General features: G+C 47.2%; 1 long non-coding RNA gene across 1 annotated transcript in view; it reads left to right on the top strand.

Annotated features, from left to right (window-relative positions):
* LOC109319165 overlaps nucleotides 1-982 on the top strand; it is a 16261-nt gene extending 15279 nt beyond the window's left edge. Inside the window, exon 3 of the long non-coding RNA XR_002103392.1 lies at nucleotides 909-982. This is a non-coding gene — a long non-coding RNA (uncharacterized LOC109319165). The remainder of the gene's footprint in view (nucleotides 1-908) is intronic.
* The last annotated feature ends 5004 nt before the right edge of the window (nucleotides 983-5986 follow it).

Genomic DNA, 5986 nt, shown 5'->3' on the forward strand with positions numbered 1-5986 from the left:
GCTTGTGCATTGAGGATCGCTTCCTTGAGGAGCAACCACTCATGCTGAACTCCCCTCCCCTCGGGGTCATGGTTCCTTAGAGCCTCACTGACAAGCCTTCTGAGCCCGTCAAAGTTGGCTTTCCTGAAGTCAAGGACTTCTGTGGTGCTGACTGACTTGCCAGCTTTATGGCAGATGCTGAAGGTGATCAGCTTATGGTCACTGTCACCCAGCTTCCCATCGATCACTAGGTCACTGATTAGGTCATCCCCCACAGCCAGTACCAGGTTGAGCAGAGCTTTACATCTCATTGGCCCGTAGACTTCTTGAGTCAGGTAGAGGTCATCCGCACATGACAGGAAGCTTTGCGATCACTCAGATTTTTCTCAGTGATCCTCCCATGAGACATCCGGGTAATTGAACCATGGTCCTGGAGCATGCGGCCTCAGACAGCTCCCGGGCAAACTCCTGGTCAAGCTCCTGACTTTGGGTGGGAGATCTGTAGTAGACTCCCACCCTTGTGTCCCCTATGCCATGTTCCCCACGGATTTTAACCCAGAAGGTCTCCAGTCATCCACCCTGGTCACCAATATCAGTTTGCAGGGACGTGTAGCTTTCCTTAACATAGAGAACTACACCCCCACCCCTTTTATCTACTCAATCCCTCCTGTACAGGTTACAGCCATCTATACCCATGGTTTAGTCATGGGTGGAGTCCCACCAAGTCTCCGTTATCCCTATGACATCGTAATTTTGTGTGTGAAGCAGGAGGACGAGTTCCTCCTGCTTATTCCCCAAGCTCCTGGCATTTGTGTACAGGCAGGCAAATGTCCCCTTGGGGGCTCTTGCCTTGCCCACAGATTTTAGCAGGGCTGTGGCAGGGGTGGGCTTCCTTAAGTGCCTTGGTCTGTTGAGGGTTGCTCAGCGAGCCAGCAGTGGCGGTATTTCCCCCGTCCCCCAGCGGGCTTAGTTTAAAGCCCGGTGGAGCAGGTCAGCCAGTCTGGCTGAGAAGAGCCTTCACCCCAGCAGAGAGAGGTGGAGGCCATCTCTTCCCAGCAGCTTGTTGCCTCTCTCACCAAAGAGCGGGCTATCGTCATGAAAGCCAAAGCCTTCCTGATGACACCAGCACTGCAGTCTTTGGTTGACTACGTGGATCCTCCTCTCCCTCCTCAGCCCATACCCTGAGACTGGGAGGATCAAAGAGAAAACCACCTGTGCCCCCAGACCCTTTAGCCCCACTCCCAAATCCCTGTAGCACCTCATGACCTGGCTGGGAGCGCTCCGAGCTGTGTCACTGGTGCCCACATGAATAAGGAGCATGGGATAGTGTTCTGTGGGCTGAAGGAGCTTAGGGATCTTCTCCGCAATATCTCGGATGCAAGCCCCCGGGAAGCAGCAGACTTCCCGAGCTAAGGGGTCAGGGCGGCAGATTGTCCCCTCAGGCCCCCTCAGGATGGAGTCTCCCACAACAAACACTTTACATTTTGTCTTGAAAAATATTAATGGATTTTCCTCTTCTGAGGTAAAAATGGGCAACACTTCCCTGGGCACGATGAAACAGTGAACACAGTAAAACCAAGGTAATTCTCTTCTCTTGAAAAGGAAGCTTCTGATCCATTTCACAAGCATGTTATGCCATAATGTAAGTGTCTGAAAGGCACAGCAAGTAGATGCATGGACTACAAAGGATCAGCAGTTCCCTTCATGCTGGTAGGAGGAAATCCACAGCCACAAAACGTCCAGGAAGACAGGCAACAATTAAGGGAGGCCTTAAGGAGGATTATTATCCCCCTTCCCAACTGTTCACCGATCACCAACCGATTTATATGCAGCTGGGGTGAGAAGTTTCATGTGTCATGTAGGGCTAGCTACGGCCCCCTCAAATGCTAAGACCAACTCTGCTGAAGTTCATTCACCAATCAGTTCCCCCGCTGCAGTACCATAGCCTGAGAGAGGAAATAGTTCATCCTCCTTCCAGGTCCTCTCAAATCCTTATACACAACTTGAGTTTGGAACTTAAAAATATGAAGACCACATGTTTCCAAGTTACGAAGCAATAGTCAATGAAAGACAATGTAATAAGGGGCCAATTCTACTGGCACACAGAATTGCTGCTCAAAATGGAGCATAAAGCAGTGATTCATCTGATCCATCCAGATGTCACTGGGTACCCATAGACAGGTAAGTAAACAATTTCCAACATAGTGCACCTTCAACTACAGGTATTTTCTGATCCCTTTATGATTCACCCTTTTATCTTACATATATGGCAGCATAAACATACAAACATAAAACTAAATTGCTGGGCAGCTAATGCAAACACTTGAAAGAGGATCCAATTCTTCTGAACACGCAGTGGTACCTTCCCCTCTATACACACACATTTTTCGTGTGTAGAGAACTTAGATGTCTGTCACAGATTGGCCTGGATCACAGACGCTGACATAAAAAGACATCTGGAAGCAGGGAATATCACACTGTGAAACGGAACAATAAATTAACCATGAGAACAATACGATTTCCCAGGAGTAAAAAAAAAACGTGTATACAAGTGGACTTCCAGTCCAGAGGCACCACATATGGAGATCAATGCTGGAGGTGGGAGTACTCCTGTGATGCAAAGGATGTGGGGAGTTTTAGTTCACTAATAACTGTGGGAAGATGAAATAAAGATGCTTTAATTGCCAGGGAACTAATTTTCTGTTTCCCTGACTTCCACAACTGCTGGTTACTTGGCATGGATTCTAATTACACATATTCAGGACAGTTCAGACGAATGTATCAGAAGCCTACTTACTGGATAAGATCCACAACACTACAGATGCATACTAAGTCATGCTAAGCAAGTCTTTGTAGCTACATCCAACCACCATTGCTACTAACAACCTTCAGGAGCCATGTTCACTGATTCACCAGCATGCTTCTAAGTCATTCTCAAATATTTGTTCTGCCAACGCAGACCTCAGCCAAGGCTTGAGTGCCTATAGCTAGTCTCCTCAAGCCATACCTTAGTCTGGATTCTCTCCCTCGCCCAAGTCACTGGGACCAGTTTTGAAAAATGGGTTTATTTAGATGCCTAAATATGGATTTGAAGCCTGATTTTAGGCATTTTTTTAGGTCCTGGCTTCTTTGTTCATCACATTGTTGCAATGCTTAGAAGAAAGGGAGATGGGGGTAGGGGTTAGGGAAAGACTCTTGAGCAACTAGTCAATTTTGCAATTTGCACCTGGATGGAAATAAAAATCTTTCTGACCACTGAAGGCGATTTGCAGACACCTGAGAAAGTGAAATTCCTTGAAACTCTGCTTCAGAACTTCAACTGTAATGTTAGAAAAACCATCCCTCCCAGTTCTACGTCCATTCCCAATGCTCAACTCGGTGACCTCATGTGGCAGTGGAATCGACAGGATAACTAATACACTGTGTGAAGTAGTACAGTAGAACCTCGTTAATATTCCCCTTGCTAATCCGCACACCTCATAACTCACACACAGAAAACAGGGGGTCTCTTCCCACTTCTCAGTTACGATTTAACAGATTGTTGTAGGGAGCTCTCATGTTACCAAGACTGCATGGCCATGACAAAACATGCTCCGAGACACTTGCCAGTATAGCACGAAATAAGAATATAAATCATTAGTGTATAAGTCAAATCAGTGAACAAAGTGCATTTCTGATCCATTATCCTCTTGCTTTTTTTGCTGCCTACTTGCTTACTACTAATACACTAAAGTCAGTGCTTTACAATGGTCCCCTTGTTATTAGTATGAATCAGCAAGGTTTTACTGTTTTGTTTTGAGGTTTCTTGGTTTTTGGTCTAGATGTACCAGCTAATAATTTAATCCATTGATACCTCCTTTTCATTCTATGGGACAGTGTGAAGAGGGAGAACTGGCCACTTTTCAATCGAGCTCTCATAATTTGGAAAATCTTAGTACAGTTTCTTTTAAAGACTTTTCTTCACTGAAAAGTTAGCTTGAGTGTTGCCCATGATTTAAGTCCTGTTCACACACAAAAGCCTTTAAGTAGAGTGTACCAGTGCTTATAACCCACCTTGACTGATCCAATGGGAGAATAAGTTAAAATTAAAAGGGAGCATGACTCAGGTGTCGCTAGTCCTCCAACACTTTCCTACGCTTCCCTGCCATGAACACAAGAAAAACACAAATAAGTTCCCCTGCAACTCACAGCAAAAGAATTCACAGAGCAGTGGCAGTGCTAAGAACCATGAGACACTCAATAACTTTTCCTAGTGAACTGGGGAAGAACGTATCTACCCTTTCTTGGTATCTGGACAATTTTGAATGCCTTCCCATTGCAAAGTGAGCAAGTTCTCAGCCAAACTGAAAGCAGCACCTGACTTCTGTCCCCACAGCAGGGGTAGTGAGCCCAGATTAAAGTCTCCACACTCCACACAGAGGTTTTCTGTGTGTATTGGAGCTGGGTTAGGGACATCACCATTGAATTGGCAGCCATTGGTCTCAGTAGACCATGGGAATTACTCCCTTGGTAGGTTACCAGGTACCATCACAGTTTCTTGACTGCCTGAGGAGTTCAGTAAGCTCTGTTGAGCTTGAACTGGCATGCCAAGTACCGTTTTGTCTTGCCTGTCTGACGCCTCTTCTCTAGCTCATCATTTACCCTCTCTATCTCAAAGTGATGGAGGCCCTGCTTCACGGCAGCTTTTTACTCTCAGTAGTCCAAAACGATTGATTCCCAGCATCAGCCATTGGTATGCAGCTCACGAAGGTTTTTCTTGCAGAAATCAACAAAACAGAGTTTCAGCCATCCAAGTTGATGTTTACCAGTGGCCAGCTCACCATAGAGTATGCCCTTGGGGATTCAGCCATGGGTTAGGGACAACACCTTAGAAAAAGCTCATAATGCTGCAATGGAAATGTACCCAAAGCTAGGCACAGTCTTTCTGAGATCACTCTAAAGGAAGCAAAGCAGAACTATCGTGGCCTCTGCTGTATCTCTTATACAGGCCATATGCACCCTTCCCGATGTGCTAGCCTAGGTTGTTGGTTAGTGAACAAGAGAGGTGGACCACTTCCTTCCTGTCATTCCTCCTTTCCCCACTTACTCTTTGGGAGACAGTGATAGCATCTCAGTACCTACTCAGGTCAGTGAGAGACTTCCCATTAATTTCAGCATGCCCAGAATCAGATTTCTTGTGTTCAGCAAATGTAAGGACTGAGAATGAGAAGAATCTGGGGGGAGGGAATGCAGTTGCAGCCCCCATCTCTCATCCTCCCCACCTCAACTTTTGATTCCTGTTGTACCCAAAGTTTAAAACCAACTTCATGGCAGTGGCAGCAGTACTCCTATTCAGGCAGAAGTGAGGGAGTCAGTTGAGTTCCTGGCTCATTATGGGCGCAGACAAAAATGACATTTGTCCAAGTGATCAGCCCCTTGAAATTGTTCTGAAGCCATGCCCACACCGAAAAGCATGGTTGCAGACCCCTCCAAGCACAACATGTATTAACCCTCGAATGAAACTGCTCTTAAGTGGAGTGACTTAATTTCTGTCTACTCCAGCTGCAGCACAGCAAACTGCAGCTGCTGTCTCCGGATGAGAGGGGAGAAGGCTGGGGAGGGAGGTCCCTTCTGGTGTTCTCAGTCCTGCTTGAGTGGGGGGGCTAGTGGACTGGAGCTCCTCACCCTCCCCCTCGCTTTCCAGCAGAGCTGAGAAAACAGCAGAAGACTTCCATTCCCTATCTTCTCTCTACTCTCATCTGGAGACAGCAACAGAGCTGGGGAGGTGGGGCGCAGAGTGAAGCCAGTGACTTGGAGGCCAGGAGCAGTGGGGAGAGGAGGGACACAGGCGCACGTGTGCCCTTCCCACATTTGCACAGATGCATCTCGAGCAGGTCCAGGGAGGTGATCCTCCCCCTCTATGCGGCACTGGTCAGGCTGCAGCTGGAGTACTGCGTCCAGTTCTGGGCGCCACACTTCAAGAGGGACGTGGACGATATGGAAAGAGTCCAGAGGAGGGCCACTCGTA

The sequence above is a fragment of the Crocodylus porosus genome, unplaced genomic scaffold (assembly GCF_001723895.1).
Source record: "Crocodylus porosus isolate Cpor-Errol unplaced genomic scaffold, CroPor_comp1, whole genome shotgun sequence".
NCBI classification, from domain to species: domain Eukaryota; kingdom Metazoa; phylum Chordata; order Crocodylia; family Crocodylidae; genus Crocodylus; species Crocodylus porosus.